The following is an 18,611-nucleotide window of genomic DNA, read 5'->3' as shown; positions in this document are numbered from 1 at the left end:
TTGAGCTCAGTGCTGCTGAGAAATGCCTGGAATGGCAGCTCTGGGCTGCAGGAATTGGGCAGAGCACTGCTGAGAGCAGTGGCAGCTCTGGCAGCCCACTTAGGCACAGGGTGACTTCCAATTAATGTCTGAATATTCTGAATTTTCCATCCAGGGTGCCAGAACTGGACAGTAGTTTTAGGGATCCTTCTAGTAGCAAATCCCCAGCCCCGCTCATGGCTTTGCTCCGTGCATATTTGTGGGAAATGAAAAGAGCTGCATTCCAGCATGAGGAAAACACAGCTAAAACTCCAACCAGAGAAGGCTTCAGGTAATACTTTATTATCTTTTCACCTAAATCTCTATGGTTCCTTGCAATACACAAGCACAAATATATTTCTTCTCACTTTTAGTCAACATTCAACCACATTGCAGTTTTTGTTTCTGTCTGTGCTATGCATAGGATTTCCATTGCAATAATGAGTGATTCAAAGATTTCACTCTCACAACAAACCTGTGAAGGAAGGAGGGATTTCTGGTCTCATTTTACAAAAGGCTCATCATAAAAGAAAGAAAATAACTTGTACAGCCACAGATATGTTCTGTGAATGAAGACCTTACATGGGGGCCTCCCTGTGTGTCAAACAGCGAAACAGCTTTTTTAGTGTTATTTGGTTTTCTTTACAGGGAAAAAAAAAGGCCACTTACTCTGAAAGAAACAAATTATTCATTTCCTAGAAACACAAAACTGGTTTCTGTAAAATTCTTTCAGTGGTATGCTCTGAAAAGGGAGAGAGGGCAGTGACAAATGTGGCAGAAGATGAACTGCTGCCTTCTCCAGAAACAGCAAATCCATGGGTGTCAGCTTCCTTGCTTGAGCCAGAACCAAGGCACACATTTTACACAGGCTGAAGGGCCTCTTCATATAGCCATAAATTACATCTAAATCATTTGATATAATGGAGGGAAGAGGAGGATGTAGAAAACAGAAGAAGGTTCAGACAAATCCCAAGTATAGTCTTGTTCTACGCGTACAAAACGGCAGGAATATCTTTGGTGTCCCTCTAGAACTGCCACAGGATCTTCTGTGCTTGACCAAACATCCCTGAAGGTAACACATGAAAATCTCCATGAAGTTAATGCAGACACAGGGATTTCTCAGCCCCCAAAGAGTTTGCCATTCTTCCATTTTCAAGCCAGATCTAACAGCATTTCAGACAGACATTCATGAGAAAGCTGTCTATAATAAATTTCTAATCATGTGACAGAGTTGTTTCCATTTTTCAATACCTGCCTCAACACACAGGAATGGTGGGCTGGTTTGCTCTCTTTGGTACCCTGCACAGCACCTCCTTGGTGACAGGTCCACAGCCAAACAATAATGGATCACACCATCAATTTAGAGCAGAAAAAGGGGGATAAAAGAAATAAACAAAAAACCCTAAACCAAAAACCTCACACATACCATTTCACCAGTTCAATGCTGCCTTTACAACTGCAGCCTTTGGCTAATACACAAACAGCTTCTTCTAGGTAGAAAAAGTTGCACTACTTCAATGAAAAGTACAATGCTGAACAGATGCAGCTGAGCCCTGACAAATCCCTGGGCAGATAGAGTTATTTCAGTTTGAGAGCGTGGAGTGTGACTGGAAGTCCAAACACTTTGAAGATGACATAAATCAAAGTAGCCTCTCCTTCAACATGGTGATTTTCTCTGCTTGGAGTCCCTTGCACTTTGAGAGAATGGATATAAACTGTTCTCTCAAAGCCATACACACTGTTCACTATGGATTATGTGAAGTACTTTTTTCAAGAAGAGAAAAATGAGCTTTTTTCCTCACATTTGCTTGTGCAGCTTAAAATCTTATATAATGACATGGTGCTGGTTGACTATTTTGGCTGTAGAACAATGACAGAAAATCAGCTTTTCTCCAACTTAAATTCAGAGGGAAACCTCAGTACCATGGCATGAGGGAGATGCGGTGACACAGGACAAGTCCTCTTGTAGTCACAAGTTTGTGCCAAGAGGGGCTTTCAATACATTTTTCAGAACAGGACTACAGGCTATAGGATCCATGGTGGATTTCTGGTTCTGCAATTTCTCCCACTTCCACACCAGGATCATTAGGGCAACCAGATAATTAGCTCTGATTCCTCTGGGATGTCTTTAGATGCCCCATGTGAAGGTAGCCAGCTCAGTTACCAGAACAGAAGTCATCTCAAGAAAGTGAGCAGTGAGATTCAGCTGGAGAACTGCTCAGGTTTAACAATACAAACCACCATGGCTGTGCAGCTGGTGTCTGCAGCAGCAAAAATCCTGGGACCACTCTGTACCAGAGAGGAACTACAGGATTATGCCTATTCAGCTGGTCTGAAGGATGAGAGCACCTTCTGGATCTTGTTCTTGCAACAGTTTTCCCCTGCTCTTTCCTCCACTATGAAATACCAAACACCACACAGACAACACAACATCAGGCTTTTCACAGGCTTTGCACAATCCAAAAACTGATTTCCAGCCTCCAGACTATAATTTGTCCACAAATAAGCTGAATTTCATTTATATAGTAGCATCCCCACTGAGGGTATTGGTGGTCCATGAATTATCATATTCACCTCTAATAACTCCAGAGAAAAATCCCTATTTGGGCATACAAATGGTTGCATCAAATACACTTTTATAGATACATACACACACATATGCTCTATCTTGGAACAGATTTAGCACAAAAAGAGTATGCAAACATACACACCATACTATCTTCCATAGTCTAAATAAAGTACAGAAGAACACTTCCTCAGGTAGGAACTTTTCTAGAGAAACTAGAAAAATACACATAAATAAGATTTTGCTCTAAAGCAGAACCAAGGTTAGAGAAAATACACATTAATAAGGCTTCTCTCAAAAGAATAAGCTTCAATGGTACTCTGATAAAAATGCTTCTACTGGAACAATTATCTTTAAAAACCCAGCATCTTACAAGGAACTGCTCTAATTGCTGCCTTAATCAACATCATAACTTCCAATACAATTTGCAATTAACATATGGTAAATAGCATCTGCCAATTAGCCTATAATGTGCACTGTACATCTGATTCCTGTTTCCACTGGAATGCAGCTATTAGTGCTGGAACTTGTCCAGGGTCTCTGCTTTGGCCTCTAATGCTCTGTAGATGAGCAACCCTCAACTTTATGCAGCAGTTAAGAGGAAGACAAGATTCCTGCACACATGAATTAGGTCATAGATATGAACCTTGAAAGGAGGTTCATTAGTCATTTTTAGAGCTCCACTACTTTAAAGTAGAAGAAAATAAATCACAGAGTACATCCACTTCATCACTGCATAGTGTCATGACAGACAGCAAAGTTAAAACTGTATTAATCACACATATCCCACCATTTCTCCCTTTCTTGCCTGACCATCCTTTCCCTTTTCCTTTGTTAAACTTCATAGACTGGAATAAAACCACAGGCATTTTATTTTACGTAATTATTCAAGATCTCATCTCTGCTGTTGTCAAGTGCCTTCTATGAATGGCTAAGGATTCACACTTTCCAAGACCACCTATATTTGCTCAGCATCTCTAAGGACAGTTTTGCACAGTTTTTGCTCCTGATGAAGCTGCAATTCTCAAACACACAGTGCTTAGCAAGTCATAGAGGTAAGAGATGTGAAACCTCCTAAACTTCTTAAAAAGCACAAGACAACGAGGGATTCTAAGTAACTGCATGATCAAAGCGTGAAGAAAAAAAGAGAACTATCTTAAAAGTTCTATAAGTGTTGCTTTAACCTTCTGAAACCAAAAATCACTCAAAGGGGCATGCTACAAACTTAAAAACAACTTTTAAAAACCATACCACAGAAAGCCTATGCTTTGCCTGCCTTGGTAACTCATTCTAGTGTGGCAAAACAAGCTTTATTGAAAAGATCCCACCACTGGTGAGGGTGACAATTTTTGTCAGGGTTCCAGAAATAAAGCATGCCACAATTATCAGCCAAAGCCTATTAAATACATCCTTTTACCAGCAAGAGAAAATTGTGCCCTAGGACTCAAGATGAGACTTCTCTGCCTAGCTCTGTCACATGATTTTGGGGTGAGACTGGGGACAGGGGGTTACCTCAATGCTGCTTCTTCCCCTGCTGCCCTTTGATTCTCATCTGATCAGATTTTAAGTCCTTGAGGCCTTGGAATGCTTTTCAACATAAACAACACTTAAGCTCCCCCTAAGTGTGGTATAAAACTATTAATACAGAAAATAGAAAGTGTTTTGGTTTCTTCTCCCCAGGATAGAAAGAATACCAATAGAAAGTCAAAGGAAGCACGCAAAATTTTCCACACTGATCTATTGACTGCATGCTGCAGAGTCAAGGTCCATTAGGAGCAATGTGGGCCTTGCTTCAGCCTGAAAGCCAAAGCTCACTTGTCATTTCCATCTGTGCAATGTACACAGCAAAGGTTTTTGTGCACCATTCCATCACGTGCTCCTGCTGCTGTCAAATGCAGAAAGGGAAGAAAATGGAAACATGAAGCAATGAAGTAATTTTCCTTCCCATATACAACCTCAGGCTGAGATGATGTCAGGCTTCACAAGCAAAACCAGTTGGAATGACAGCAACATTTGAGAGGAGAAAATCCAAAGGAAACCTGTATTTTTCAAAAAGTGCTTCTGCTGATTCGACAGGCAGCATCCTTACTGCAGAGTCTGAAACGAATCAAGACTGTGTGACACATGGATGTCACTTTGGCTTTCACAGGTTGGGGAAAAATTGCCCGAAATCTATACTCTCTTCTATGCCAAACGACTCCTGAAGGGATTATAAGGCTGGTTACCTTTACTCTCAAGATATGCAACTTCCTGCTGAACCATAAAAAATTGTATTGGTCTAGTAACTGCAGTAATTTCTGAGAGCTCTCAATCATCTCTCCTAAATTATGAATCATACATGAATTAAAAAAAAACAAAACAAAACAAAACCAGGTCCCTTTGATCCTCTTACTGGAATAAAAAATGAGAAAAAGGTGGACATGGTGGGAGGCAGCAGCCATGCTGGCATTATTATAGCAGCACTGCAGGTGCTGCTCCTTCCAGGGAATTTCTCTGCAGGATAGCTGTGGTTGGGCTGCATCCTTTTCCAGGTGTAAGAGGACAAGACTTGGACTGAGCACACAACCCTCACTCTTGACCTTTAGTCACTGCTGAAAGTCACGCTGTAATTTTTACAAGAGTAGTAGTAGAAGTGCTTGGGAGAATTAAAGAGTGAGGGGAGCTTGAATCTGTCCCCTCTGTAGATTAGGATGCATGCATACTCTACACCTAGATTTATTAGATCCTGCATACCAGGATTCATCTGGCTGTATCAAAACATGGATCTGCTGCCTTCCTCCTTCCTCCTCACAACCAAGCAGTCTTTAGCAAAAACAGATTGCAGAGAAGAAAACAATCTGCTTTCCCCACATTTCACTCCTCTTGCTCCTGGGTTGCTGCTATTTCACATGCCCTACTATTCAGGACAGTAACCTCCTTTTGAGGTAGGATTTGAAAAATATGAGGGGAAAATTGACCAATTTTTTCCCCCCTTGCATATGGCTATTTAGAAAGACAGGTGAGGAAGGTACATGACACTTGAGCTGATGTATTAGTGACTCCTGTCATTTCAGGGTAAACTTAAACTTGGGAAAAAATGCAGCAAGCTTGAATCACATTAAAGCCCTGATTTAGCAAAGTGCTCTGAAACACATGCTTATAGTTAAGCCTGTGCCTAAATGCTTTGCTGAATTAGGACCTATGTTGGTAAAAGGGGCAATTGATTAATGGCTTCTGACAACCACCAGAAACTAATGAGCCACAGACCTCTGCTTTTTCCTCCAAATGACTGTACTTAAACCCAAAGGAAATTTCATTATGGAAACAGAAAACACTTATAAATAAATCATACGTGTCTCCTTCACAAATATTAATTTTTATCTGCAATTAGTGGTAAACCCAAAGCTTCCTTTCATACAGTAATCAGAGACAGTGCCATTTGCCCTAGAAGCTGGATATTCTTTCAAACCCATAAATTTCTCCCTAGAACTCCATGGTTTACAGAAAGCTCTGTGAACCCAGCTAAATCAACCACGAAATATGCAGGATCCAAGAGAGGAACCAAAAGGTTGCCTGAGACAAACTCCAGGGCGAATCATGCCAGCACTGCACAACCCACCTAAAACTGAGAGAGCTCAGCAACATGCTGGAATCTGCTTCATGCTGCTTCCCTCTGAGACACACCAAATCCCAGGGAATCACATATTTGCTAGCTCCCACGTGAGAGGTGGAAAAGCTATAGAACAGTGAGAGGATAACTTCAATCCTCAAAGATCCAATCCAGCTATATGCCAAGCGTTCACCATTGTGGAGGTTTTCTGACTGGCCACATGTCTTAGCTTTTACTTTGGTCGTATTTAGGGGCAGGAAAATCCTCTGGCACATCTACAGGAGCCATGGCATTCAAGCCTAATGTCAGCCTTACCTAAATCTCATTAAACAAGTCAACTTGTTTTTCCTAGCAGCATCTCTGCAGCACAGCACTGACACCTCTCCCAGCAGGATGAAAGGAATCCCTTCTGTTAACACTGATCTAACAGATCCACCTAGAAACTTCAAGGCAGCAAAAGCTACAAAACAGGGACAACAATATCTGAGGTCTCATTGTTATCACTCATAAGGTATGCAAAAATATTCTCCTTTTTCCATTGGTGTTTCAGTCATCTAAATCAGCTTTCAAGAGTAGGTATACGTTATGGAATGAAAACATGATAAATACACAATTGATGCCATACAAGACTTCAGTGGGTCTTTACATAGGTTTCAAGGCAGAAATTGAGTGGCTCATGATAACTGTGAGCAGTTAATTTCCTTCATTCACACCCTCTTTCTTGAAAGAGCACTACACTTCACCTCTAATTTTAAGGATAACCAACTATGAGCCCTCATGGACAATTTGTCACTGAACCATGACCTACTGGTGAGATGGAGACTTCAGCTGCCACAGTTTTATTGAAATGTTTCTTGAATATCCATTATGGCCTTTGTAACAGGGATGAACTCTTAAGAGCAGCTCTGAGGAAAGAAAAGTGACATCACTAGCATTCCTGAGCCTTGGGGAAATTACCAAACCCAGGTTTTGTTGTTATTTTTTTTAATCCAGAAAAAAATGTTTCAGCTCCCTAGGTTTGGATCAGGTCTCTATGGATCAGACAGGCTCTAACAATGCCCCAGAGGAAAGGGTGGGGAGGGAAAAGGAAAACACTTGATTTTTTATCCACAAATCTACAAAAATAAGATAGCATATTACTAACTAAGTGCTCAGTGTTTACACTTTTGTTTCACTGTGAAGAAGAAAACAAATACCTACCTTCGCACAAGTGACTTATCAATATGTTTATTGTAATTCAGATCCTGCCCCAAAACATACCTGAAAGTCTGTTTCATGTTTCCATGGATTTCAATTACCATTTTGTAAATGCACAAACAGAATTTTATAAACAATAACTAGCAGCCAGCTAAGGTCTACATACTCGCCATGGTACCATGCACTAAATATTCCTAAGGTTCAGATGGAAAACTTCCAGCAGATTCAAAAGGAAGACAATGTTGTGAGTTTAAAAACATATGTCCCTACCCACAGAGTGCATGGGAAAGTTTGAAACAGCAGGTATTTCCTTTTCCTAGCCCTGTGAAAATGCACAGTGTATCAGTCATCGCCCTGAGAGGTGAGCTTGGATATTTCCGAGGGTGAGCGCTGTGGCTGAGAAGTCACCAACACAATAAAGCTCATCCCTTTAGGAAGTCTCTTCTGAGAATCTTGGCCAGATTCAGCTTTGCCCACACTGAACCCATAGATTTACACCACTGATGTCTGGCCCCATCTATCACACCCACACCTGGGCAAATAATATAAAATACCCCTTGTATTCTTCATTGTACAGCAATGCAGGTGTTCTCGATTTACTTCTTCAGGGAATTTATAAGACCTGTTCCTCTTCATCAACAACCACCTGAGCATTTAGGAAGCCAGGCTGGGGGAGATCAGGATGATTCTCCCACTGCTTTGGGAAATTTACTTCAAAGACTGCAAAGTCTTTAAGTCATGGTGTAGCAAGGGGGATTAGAGGAGCAAGCACCTTGCTTTAAGCTGTCCCTCTTGCACGGAAGGAGGTGGCTTCCATTTTAATAACAAGATATCTTCCACAGGACTCACTCCACTTTCAGCAAAATATGTTTGTTCTTCTGTCACGGCATTACCTCTTCTTTCTCAAGATTTCTAAAAGCAGATATTAAAAATTAATGTGAAGCACACCCATAGGTGTTGAAGAAACTTGGCTCCAGACACATCCTGCTCTCCCAAAGTGTTTCTCTAATTGCTTTTCTAAGCACTTACAAGAACCTCACTGAAGCATTTCATGCATGCATTTTCATTCCCCTCCTTGCTCTAGGGCTTGCCTCCCTATTTCAGGGTATTTTGTTTTTCAACCTGACCTACTCCATGAATCTGAGTGTGGCTGAATCAATCAGGCAGCCCAAGCCATTGATCAGAGAGATCATTAACAATATTCATTGACACAAATCTTCCTATTAATAGCTTTAAAAAACCCATGAAAGGTAAGAATTACAAGCCAAGAGACAAGTAGCCAGAACATGCAAAATTAGGTCATTTTCAGCTTTCAGCATTCTCAATTTGTGGGTTAAATGTCTCCAAAAAATACGATAGTGGCTTGATAATTGCCTTCACAAACACCAGGTAATGTTTTACTAGGGCAGTAATTGACAGATAAAATAAAAAAAAGAGTCAAAAAACTCTAACGCAGGGCTAGTGGCAAATCACACTCATGTCATATGTGTGGGAACACAGCAGCTACAAACAGCACTCCTTCCCTCCTGGGTACTGCTGAGTTCCTGGCTGGAAACCTGAGTATATCCACAGGTACACATTGCTTTGGGAAATAGGGGAACTATTGGAAGAGAGCAAGCAAAGTTGCCAGCGCTCCAGGAAACGTGGCGTCCATGGAGAATTTGGAAGGGTCGAGCTTGCCAAGCCTAAAAACCAGTGATTTTCACACATATATTAGAGAATGATAAACCCCTCACATCCCCTGAGGGCAGGAGAAGATGCAATGTGCTTAAAATGGAGCAACAGAGACTGATTTTGTCCCTTGACATCAGCAATTTCCCTACCAATTAAGACCCTTGGGAAAACTGTGTAAAGGGAAGGATAATTAAGCACTGTAACAGGTCAAGTGAGGCAAACTGCAAAGCTCTGCATGGGACACTTCCAGAACAAAATACACCACTCAAAAATCACTTCAAATAGTAAACTCTGCTCTGGGCCAATAGAATGAACTAGATTAGACACCAACAATTTTTTTTCCAGTCTTCTATATTATTTAATATATCTTTTAATACTACCTGCCAGTTTCAGCCCAAGTGCTGCCTGTGTGTGTTCACAAGAACAGCAGGAAGCTGCAGCTCCTCACAAGAGCACAGCACAGAGGAAGTGCATGGTCATCACCTTCTCAGAGACACTTGCAAAGGTTCCCAAGGATTCAATTGGCAGACAGCAAATCCTCAGAGCCAGAAGGTATCAAAAATTGAGGACAGATGTAACAAAACCAGAACCCAAGACACTTTGACTATGGACATTGTTAATCATAGATAGCAATCAACCCACCATACAAAACCCCCATCTAAAGCCAGATTGAGATGCCTGTCTAAGTGTAATGAACTCAAGATGCAGAATTTTTTTTTTTTTACCAAGCATACAGTTTTAAATCCATTGATTCAATTCCTTTTCCTTAAAGTTAAAGAATCTGAATGTTTAAAGAAATACAATGGACAGATACCAGCTTTGACTTCCACTGAGTACCTATTTCCCATCCTTGAAATTCTCCCCATAACCACTACTGCTTTCACTTGAATTTCCCCACCTATTTAATTTGCTTATGAAATTCCTTTTCCTGTTGTTATAGAGCTCTGATCTGTTACTCTTGTTTGGAGCACAAGCATAACATGAGTTGGTATCAGCTACAGCTACCACTCAGTCAGCATCAGCATTCTGTCTCCAAAAATGGCTATAAGATATTTGTAAGGAGATGAAAGAAATCCGCAATTTACCTATCAAATCATGCAATTAAAAGCAGGATAAAACAGGAGAAATTCTTCTGCTGTATCCCTTAGCATTCAGCTTACAGTCTGGAGCATGAGATGCACTTTTAACTTCATGTGCACATCTACACATATTATTAAGAGTCATAAAACAATCTTTTTTTTATATCCAAACTACTCAATCAAATTTTTGGCAAGGTGATTAAAATTCTGAAACAGAAAGGATAGGGAGTGGGGAATAGGGGAGAGGAAAAATAGCAATAAGGAGACTTTTCTCCTCAAAACACAAGTAAATGTTGTTATAACTCTTGAGCTCACTCTGCTACATGCCACAGGCATATGGAGGGCCACATATAGAAAAAAAAATCCAAAGCAACACCATTATTCTGTCCCAAGGGCAACAAAGGTGGACAATGATTTAGCAGTGCTTCAAAATAGCTGCCTTTTATGCACATAAAATAGGAGGCAAGATCTAGGACACACCCAGATATGTTCTTCATGTCTAAGAAAACAAGTCAAACCCAAAAATCTCCTATTGGGTTATTGAGAATTTCACTGAAGGCTTTGAAGTTTGGGTCCATGTTATAGCCAGCTCATCCAGACCTGTGCTTGGACTCCTTGAGTCTGGGTTCTCTGTGACCCCAGCCACTCAATCCTTCCTGCTAATCGTAGAGGTGACTCCTTCAGCAAAGTCACCTGGCCTTCAAAGCCACCACCTACAAGGGTCTGAGACCTCCTCAGCTCAAATCAAGACTCTTCTGCCTGTAGGAATGACATCAATATTTAGACCACAGCAGGATTTAGCAGGTCAGCCACTGGAAGCCTTTTCTGGAGACCAGGCTCCAAACCCAGCCCTCTCCTAAAGAGAATTTAAGGCGTCTAGACAAGGCAGTCCAAATTTCTGCTCCCTCTCTCTGCATGGGCCTATTTTTGGGCAAGCTGGAAACACTCCCTTGGGCAGGAATTGCATTTAATTAAATTGATCGCTTGTATGCACTTGAATTGTGTTTAATTGATCACTTTTAGGTGTTGCTGACATCCAAATATACCTCTGGCATAATCAAATTCATAACATAACCTAATCTGGCTCTCTCAGGTCAGCTTATTCCAAAGGAAAACTAAAGTACAAAAAACCCAAAACATCTTGCTGAATATTCCTGTATCTGCCCACAGAGCTCAAATCCAGTCCTGGTGGTTTGGGATTAAATCTGGGAAAGGTCCACAAGCAGATGCTAAGTAATTCAGTAAAAAGTGAATTAGCTGTGGCAGAAAGAATTTCTGCTAAGGCTGCTCAAAGCCATCCAAGCCAGGCTGTACTTCCCACAAGAACAGTGTGGGTCACCTTTGTTTCTGTGCCACGTTCCCCTGCCACAATCTCCCCTCTCACTGTCCTCTGCTCCTGCCTGTGGTTCAAAATTTATCTTAGTCCAGTCAAATACAAGTTCTGTGCAACCTTTTCTCTCTCATTTTCTTTATAAGGGGTCATTTGGGGGTATTGCTTGGCCAGTGTGTTCTGTTTGAACATTTTATGTGCGAGCTGGACAGTGTAGAGAGGAGCCATTTAGATCCAAATCAGAGCCTCCTCTGTTCCTCTCCTAGCTCAAGTTGGATCAGACCTCGGATGAAATAGTGCCAACATTTCAAACTGCTCTCAGAAGATTTTAGCTGGAATATCTTCTGGACAGTAGCTGTTCTTGGGAAGTCCACCTAATGCCAAAATTCCATAGAAATGCTTCCTGCATTGAATTACAGCCCTACAGCAGTCCTTTTCGTAATGGATCTAAAATGGAAACCAACAGAAATGTTTCCTTCTTCATTTCCCTTAAGTGGATTCAATATTGAGGCTGCATTTCTATTTATTTTGTTTTAGTGTGATGCAAGCATGAAAAAGTCATATAAAATCCCTCCCCTCCTACCCCAGGAACTCGTGCACCTTTGCATACTTTCCTTACCATTTTTAAATATTTCATGAACCTTTCAGTCCTCATCCATGGCTCCAAAGAAGCCTTCACCTGGGCAGTAACTTTCACCAAGTGGTTTTGTAACCTTCCAAACACCAAATTCTACAATGCAGTGGAAAATTGAACTACCACTAAAAGATTTTTTTCAACTGCTTATCCTCAGCCACCTCAGAGCATTCACTTCCAAACACAAACTTAGCTTATTAAAACTGTCAATGGTGCATGGCTTTGTAAACCTCAGGGACCATCACTGCAAATTTCTCAGCTGACATGAATAGTACTGGCCCTGGTTAAGAGGACTGCCCATGAGTGAGCCTGGATTTCAGATATGTTACAATACTCAGACCCCCTCCCCTGGTATATATCACTAATAAAGACCTGGTCCTCACAAATTAACATCAACTGAATGCAGGTTCAGGGTTTTTTAACCTGGCAAATCCATATGCTGTGCCAGTGAAGGGCTTTACCAACCTGGATTCAGAAGAATCATTTGTGATGTGCCTTAATTTACATGAGTTCAGAGGACATGTAAAAATAATATTTTATTCTCTCCATGCCCCACTCCTAGCTCTGCTACAATTTTATGATATTGCATTCATTTTGTGCTGATATCAACATGCCTAAATAAAAGATAGGCTTACTTCCTCTTCCAGGACTGTCAACCAAATGTATTCTTGCTTGTGCTGGTCTCACAGACTAAAAATTAACAGCTGGGTAAAACGACAAAGGAAACCTGGACATGTTCAAACCATATTCTCAGTGGGTCTTTAGTGAGTTTTGCAGAGGTTAGACTCAATATAAAGTTCATCATTTTCATTTGATTTAGTTCCGCTCTTCTTTTAGCAAATAAATCATTACACAGAAACAGGATTTTTATTTATGGCCCTCCTCAATTTCCACAAGCCTGGACAGCATAAGCTTACAAGTCATGTAATGTGGTTTTCTGCAGCCATTTGCCCAAATATTTTACATTGCCACTTCTTTATATTCTCCAGATCATGCACAAACTTGAACCAACCCTCACAGCCTTACAAAATGCAGCTACTACAGTATTATTACCACTAACACCAACATGAGGGTCAAGTAACCAAAATGTCTGTATAAGATCATACAGACCATCAGCAAAAAGCTGAAAGGTCAGAAGTGAAGTGATGATTCCAACACTTGTTTGAGCTACAAACCACAGGCATGGATTCAGCCATTTTTGCATCTTTGAGAAAGGTTATCAAAATTTATGATTGAAAAGCTTAAATCTGGCCTGTTTATTTCTGTAGTAGGCATCAAACGATGCTTGAAGGGGTAGCAGAAAGGGTCCATGCAACATTAAATGAAACACACAGGGCAGAAAGGTGATATCCCTAACACAGCTCTGTGATGATCACACCTGGAACACTTCATTCAGCTCTGGAGAACTCATTTCCTCAGGGACAATAACAACCCAGGGGACAACCACAAGAGAGCCATAAAAGTGTTAAGCAAGCAGAGAGGGACTGACTTACAAAGAGATTAAAAGAGCTATGGATGCATCAAATACGTTTTCAGTAGGGGATGTGACAACTGTGTGCAAGTGTTGGAACAAAATTAGAAAGATAATAATTTTAGTGAAACCAAAGTTTACAGCTACAGGGAGCAGTAGTGAATTAAAAATTATTAAAACATTACTGATCAAAAAAAGTAATTTTAATAGCAAAATCTACTGGAGCATAGGGTAGACCTGATAATATGCTTAACCAACACTTCTGCTTGACAAATTCCCAGCCCTTAAGAACCTAAAAGTTGTCACTTAAATAGTGAAGACTTTCTATTTTGGAATTTCTCCAGTGTAATATTCTATCCCTTGTTGGGGAAGTTTCAGACATTTTTACCTCTGAAACAACACAGATAGGTCAGGCCCATTGCTCTTGCATCACCACCAGGGAGTTTGGCTCCCTAAACCAAACTCAAGCAAGCCTCGAGAGTCACCAATGCAGGGTTTTGCCTTCCCCAGCCTTGGATATGCCAGCAAATTCTCATGCCATAGCCAGCCAGTCTCATTTCACTGTTTTTTCACCTGAATAACAGCACAATACATAACTATTGGATCTGCTTATTACAGGATTATCACTATCTAAACATGAAAAGCACAAGGGAACAGCAAACTTTGTTATGACAATATCTTTTGTCTTGAGAAATGCTCTTTTTTTCCCTACCATACTTCAATGACAATTTTTAAAGGCTTCTATTTGTGTTATTCTATCAAACCTGCTAGTTTTCAAGCAAAGCAGTGGCTGCCTACTCTATAAAATACAAGCACAAGCAGCAAGTCCTTCCAAGGCTGGCCAATTTCCACGTGTCCTAATATGGTTAAGAAAATGTTTGAGTGGAGCCCAGAGCAGAGTGCCAAATTTAACAGCTCTGCAGCGAGCAGGGTGCCACAGAGCCCTCTGCTTAGGCTCACTCCAACTCCAGCCTGTTAGTCAGGCAGCTGGTTCAGCCTGCTGACATGGACTAGACCATAATTGTACTTGTGCACAGTCACAGAGCCCAGAGCCTCTGTTCTCCCTGCCCTGGCAGGGAAGGTTCAGGCTCGCTGCCCTACAAGGCTCTCAGGGACAGCAGCTCATTGGAGTGTTTCCCTTCTTGGGCTAAATATATTGAGGAAATCCTGGGTATCCCAAGGATGTAACAGAACATGGACTGCGTGAGGCACTCTGGGTTTGTGTAAAGAGCAAGGTTTTCAAGACTTCTTTTTCTTTCACTTTCTTCACTTTTCTACTGCTAATGTCAGCAAGAGAGGTTTTACAATATCAAAAATTATGAAAACATTTATATTTTTTATATATACATTTATTTATTTATTTATATATATATATACCTGTATAAAGGGCAGATATCTTCCTTGCTGTTTTGCTAGTACTGCCCTTTATGAAACCTGGCAAGGTGCAGGCTGTTCACCTGCCTGCAAAATAAACCTTGCCCACTTGTGTCCCACTTATTCTCTTTTGTAATGCCACCAAAATCATTGCAAAGCCTGATAATAGAGATTTGTTGACAGAAGAGAAGGGGATTATTGAGTTTATAGCAGTGAAACAACTCACTTTAGGCATTAAAAGAACAATGCTACCTTGATTATGCAAAAGGGTTAGCTGGCCTCTCCCAGATCATTTCCTATGAGATCATATGCAGACTTGGAAACAGAAGGGACTGGTTTCAGGAAGTTTGAAAGCCTTTTATGGATTATATTAACAAGGCACAGGCTGTTCCCTAAAACTGATTGTACATCAAATTCCATTGCAGCCACATGCCCTTGGTTGGAATGCTTCAGCATATATGATAGTACCAACAGCCACTAAAAAAAGCAGCAATTCTGTCATTTAATCCCTGTGTCTTTTTCCTTTTCTTTTTTTTTTTTTGAGTACCTGGAATTAATTTTAATTTTTTGAGGTACAAATAGCATACAACAGGTTACAGTGGGAAATCAGTTCTCAAAAGTTTCAAGTATCCTACAGAGTCCAGCTACAACTTTTTACAGAGCTAAATACCTGTCTTACATCAGTAGAAATAAATGTTCAACTGCAGTATTTTGGAATGATACCTAAAAGCTGTTAGAAGTCAGTTTTACTTTTTCTTCTCTGGTAAGAAGTAGTAACAAAACACATCTGCACAAAAGCACATCAGTGTCTGAAAAATACTTTTTCTTGCTATTTGAAGTCTCATTTGTTATTAAGTATTTACTAACACGGATTTTCCAGTCAGTTCAGTTACTGTACATTTAATCTTGATACAGAAAATTAAAAAGGAAATGAGAAACTGCATTCCTTTTCCAAGAAATGATGCTGTGCATTTTCTGTTTTTTTAGAATTTATGGGTCCAGCAGACTCATGAGCCTGTAAAGACACCTCAGATGCTGTGCTCCTGTTGGGAAATGTCACAGCACTTCTGGAGGCTCTGGCCTCCAGGCTCCTCAGCAAGGCTTGTGTCTCATTTGGGTTTCATGTCAGCTCTTTGGTGATGCAGAAATTGCATGCTGAACTTTGCAAGGCCTACACTGTGAGAGACTGAATTTCACTGTGGGAGGCAAACCAACCTGCTAATGGAATCAGATAACACTCACCTATTTATTAGCAATGACACCAAGCAGATTTAGCTTTCAGTGGAAAGTAACAACATTTTCAAGCAGCTTCTCTCTAAGTTATAATCTCCCATCCTATTTACAGACAGGGGAAGAGAGGGGTGCATAAATGAAATGCAGTTCCCTGTCCAAGCCCAGCTGGACAAGAGCAGCACCTCTTGCACCCCAGGTAAGTTCCTGCCCCATGGGGTTGCCCCTTCTCCTGCCACCTCACTGATGCCACAGCTGGAGAACCAAAACATTCACCATGAACATTCCCCCCAGCACTAAACTGCCATCTCTTACTGGAAATAAAATACATTTTGGTTCCTGTTGGGACTGGAGAGAAGCAAGAGAGGAGTGAAAAACCTCAAATTTATTGTAATTATTTGCTATCTGTTTAATAATGGTGTTCTCTGTGCCAAAGAAGATGGAACAATTAAAAGACAACCACTGCCTTTGCTTAGTTTGGGGAATAACTATCCCTGATACAATCTTCCAGGAATTCATCCTTAGAGCCTTGCCCATCACTATTTATAACTGAGTAAATATTAGAGGATTCACTTCTTTTGCCCTGAAAAAACAAGACCTTTGGCCTTAACATATTTTTGGAAAGCGTTTCAGAGAAGGCTGTTGCTCTGCAGCAATGTTTCCTTCCATTAAAATTCCCTCTTAAAATATATGGCCCAAAGGAGGAACACTAGACCTCAAATATACCACAAATATGGACAAGTCTGCCTGCAGGCATTTGGAGGCTGGGAATTTGCCCAAAACATTATCCTTCAAGAATTAACCAACTCTCTGTCAGCACAGTTAACAGCCTCAAAAAAAAACCCTACTTACTTTGACATGCCTTTGTCAGGGCAGCTCACTAATTGAATATTGCACTGTTTATCACTGCTTAAGGTTTAATTATTCCCAAGGACTGAAACCGGAGCCTTTATAGATCCACATGCAAATAAAAAAATGTGTCTGGGAGCCACTATTGCCCAACAAATTCACTTTTAGGTTTCTATCCTCCTGGCTTCAGCCCAGCTCACCCTGCCTCCTCTTTCCTGCATCTCCTGACCTCATTCTGTGATAGCCAGGGACCAGAAGAGCAGGCAGGGTGACCACAGGAACTCTGTGCTCAGGACTTTGCTCTGCTGGGCCACTTGAACCTGCCTGTGAACATGAGAAATGAGAAAAAAGGTATTGAGGAAAGAGAACTCAGAGGTGGAAACTCACTGAAAGTGTATGCAGGCACAAGAGCTGTCAGCTCTACCACAGGTGTGGCCATAATTCCTTGGGATTATCCTTTGTAAGGATAATTCCTTAGAAGCCTTGCCCTCACAGGGCAAGTCAGGATCAGACCATGCAAACACAGCCCCTGGTAGCAGCAGTCACTCCAGAGTGGTGCTCTACAGGCAGAGAAACCCTTCAAGGCAAACACTCTCCTCACCTCCTCATCAAGGCTGGCTGCTTCACTCAAATTTTGACTCCTTTTTGTTTCCCTTAGTTTCCACTATTGAAACTGAACTAACTTTCCTTAGTTTCCACTACTGCATCGTGTTATTATTTTATGTACATGCTCCATCCTTTTGCATCAGTGAATTTGCTACACATGACATCATCACCTCCACCTGTGTAGCCAGAATGATGGAGTGTCCTCACTCAGAGCAATTTGGGCTAAACAGCAATTATAGACCAAGTGCAGCCTGGGAACATTTATTATTATTAGCAGGATTCCTATCAAGTGCTGAATCTTTTGAAAGGCAAATTTTCTCCCACCTGGCAAGCAGAATTTTTTGTTACGTGTCCCTATCAAACCAAAACCAGAACACCTGGGGAGCAGAGAGCCATTGGCTTTGCTGACATATTCAGCACCATTATTATCTTAATGACACATAATGGTCTCCATATTCATAACCTTTCACCAAGGGAAAGCCCAGAGCGGCTGTTGGGCTGACCTCATTACCTCAGGCTGTACCTTGTGTGTGCAAAGATGGCCACATGTAGGGTTAATGACAAAGACACAAGAGTTCAACATTCCCAGGGGAAAAACACCTCCTTCCCATTCAGGTAATTCCCAGGAAGCAGCAGATTAATATGGAGCCACAACATGGAAAAATTTCTCGGTGTTTAGAGAGCTGAATTACCATGCACATACTTAGCTATAATCCTTAGCAAAAGCACAAAACACTAAAAAAAACAAAAGGGAAGAATTGGGATGGAAAATTCCCAAATATACAAGTAATTTCTGGCACTCAGTTTGATCAAGGGCTACCACAAATTGTCTTCAAATCAGGCTGATCACTAACCCAAAACAACCTTTTCCCATACCAGACTTTGGGTTTCAAAGGAAACTAAGCTAACACTGAAGTGAGGCTCATGATAGAGATTGTCTCAACTGAACAATAGCTCCAGGAAAAAAAAACACAAAACAAAACAAAGAAACAAA

At 41.0% G+C, this 18,611-nt stretch overlaps 1 protein-coding gene across 3 annotated transcripts in view; it reads right to left on the bottom strand.

Annotated features, from left to right (window-relative positions):
• The window catches only part of CALD1 (caldesmon 1), a 171,272-nt gene that overhangs the window by 115,248 nt on the left and 37,413 nt on the right, over nt 1-18,611 (bottom strand). The window lies entirely within an intron of this gene.

The sequence above is a fragment of the Geospiza fortis genome, unplaced genomic scaffold, assembly GCF_000277835.1.
Source record: "Geospiza fortis unplaced genomic scaffold, GeoFor_1.0 scaffold13, whole genome shotgun sequence".
In the NCBI taxonomy this organism is placed as follows: domain Eukaryota; kingdom Metazoa; phylum Chordata; class Aves; order Passeriformes; family Thraupidae; genus Geospiza; species Geospiza fortis.
The sequence above is the reverse complement of the archived record's forward strand: the minus strand, read 5'-3'. Positions and strand labels throughout refer to the sequence as shown.